Below are 1,924 nucleotides of genomic sequence, written 5' to 3' on the forward strand. Positions count from 1 at the left end.
ATGGGCAAGTACTTAGATTTTAGAAATGATATTCTGGACACACACAAATGTAGAGAAGAGGGGGGGAAAAACCCCACAGAAATTAGTAGACCTAAACTATGGACAAAAGACAAAGAACTTACCTCATACATTTTTCTAGAACTTCTCTTACAAACTTTGGTTTGGGGCTCTCAGGGTCTTGAGTAAGACAATCTGACCTAATGAGAAAATGTAGTTTTGTAGATTCTTACATATAATCTGCATTTATATCTAATGTATACTTAACTACGAAGTTTCTTCTATCTATTAATTCATTTATACATAGTAAATATATATCAAAGAAACTAAATATTTCAGACAGTGAAGAAGACTGCTTTTATGTTACAGTTTTAAATATTAAGTTTTTTGACTCTAGAGAAAGGAATGATAAAACAACACCACTTACCAATCTTCCCAGCTCCAACGGAACTGGAAGTTACTTAGATGATGAGAAAACCAATTAATAAACCTACAGAGAGAAGGGGGGAGATGGGAACAGAAAAGGAAGAATGGTTGCGATTTAGAACAGGATTTTATATAATCCTTCCAACAGATAATATTTTATGGAGTTAATGAAAAGAACATTCCCCTACCTGCAGCAGTATCTTCTTCTACTTATTCTTCCTCCTCCCACTTTCCCCTGCAAATCCTATAACTCATTTTTTAATAGTTGCTTATCTCACTTCCTCTAACAGTGCTATCCTTTAGCCCTTTTAGGAGAGTAACAGATACAATTTGAGCACTTGTTTTGTCCTAACACCTTATATATGTTTATATAATTTAATTCTCACAACTTCTGAAGAGTATCAATTATTTTCCCTATATAACTGATGACAAAACTGAGGCAAAAAAAAAGATTAGTCTCTTATTGTCACACCATACCCCTTTCATCACAATATATCATCAAAGTCCTTTTCCCCTAAAAAATATACCTGATCTCTCTAACTACCTAGGGAGTATCTTAGTATACTGTAGAATGCTGTGAACTTTGTAAGAGCCCAACAAATATTTGCTGAATGAATGCCACAATGGGGATGCCCAACACAACTGCTATTTTATTAGAGGGGGAAAAAGTCATAGAAAACAATTCTTAAAGCATGTTCCTTACATATCTATAATTTCAATCACTGAAATTACTAAAGGCAATAGGTCAACAACACAGGATAGCCTATGTAAAAGTTACTGATAATTTTTAGACATGGAATTTGAAAAATGGAAAGATCCATTTCCAAAAGATCATAGAAATTGAGAAATGTTCAATACCTGTCTTGATCTGATTTGGGAAACTGACAGAAGAAAGAATATCAGCTAATAAAGGTGACCACAAAGACCTTACCAAAAAGAAAACAGTAGACATGCAATTACCACAGCTATAAAAATCCAATATAGTTAGTTATATAAACTAAGTCTTGAAGCTGTAGTTTTGAAAAGACTTCTATGTAGAAGCTAATTATTTTAGAAGCAGATACAATCTATAAACAAACAAAAAATATCTGCTTAGATGTAATAAATATAGAGTATTAGATATTTTTCAATATAGGGGTCAGCATTAAACCGATTTTTAAAATTTACATATACAAATACAGAGCGAAAAGTAAAACTATACCAAAGCACCAAACACCTAAAAAATGAGTGAGATTAATGAAAATCACAGCATCAGCATCATTTCATATTGAAACTTAGACTAGAAAATGTAATGTTACATTACAAGTATGAGTTTTATCTTTACACAAAGCTTATTTTGGAGGTAAGAAAGAAAGCTCAATTTGGAAATTCGTAAAAAGGAAATGTCTTGATCAAATTCTTTTGTAAAGTACAGGGAGTAGAAGATGCTAACACTCAGTATAGAAATAAGGCAGTTACTGTACCTGTCTACGCATGTAGTATTCATTGTGTCCAAACGCAT

At 32.4% G+C, this 1,924-nt stretch overlaps 1 long non-coding RNA gene across 2 annotated transcripts in view; it reads right to left on the reverse strand.

Annotated features, from left to right (window-relative positions):
* Window positions 1-29: 29 nt before the first annotated feature.
* Window positions 30-1,924, reverse strand: part of LOC103588330 — a 2,688-nt gene continuing 793 nt past the window's right edge. Inside the window, exons 1-3 of one of the 2 annotated variants that reach the window (XR_550301.1) lie at window positions 1,887-1,924; window positions 425-487; window positions 30-197 (exon numbers count right to left, since the gene is read on the reverse strand). This is a non-coding gene — a long non-coding RNA (uncharacterized LOC103588330). The remainder of the gene's footprint in view (window positions 198-424; window positions 488-1,886) is intronic. The other variant, XR_550300.1, reaches the window with a different exon arrangement.

Source organism: Galeopterus variegatus, unplaced genomic scaffold (genome assembly GCF_000696425.1).
Source record: "Galeopterus variegatus unplaced genomic scaffold, G_variegatus-3.0.2 Scaffold552, whole genome shotgun sequence".
Taxonomy (NCBI): domain Eukaryota; kingdom Metazoa; phylum Chordata; class Mammalia; order Dermoptera; family Cynocephalidae; genus Galeopterus; species Galeopterus variegatus.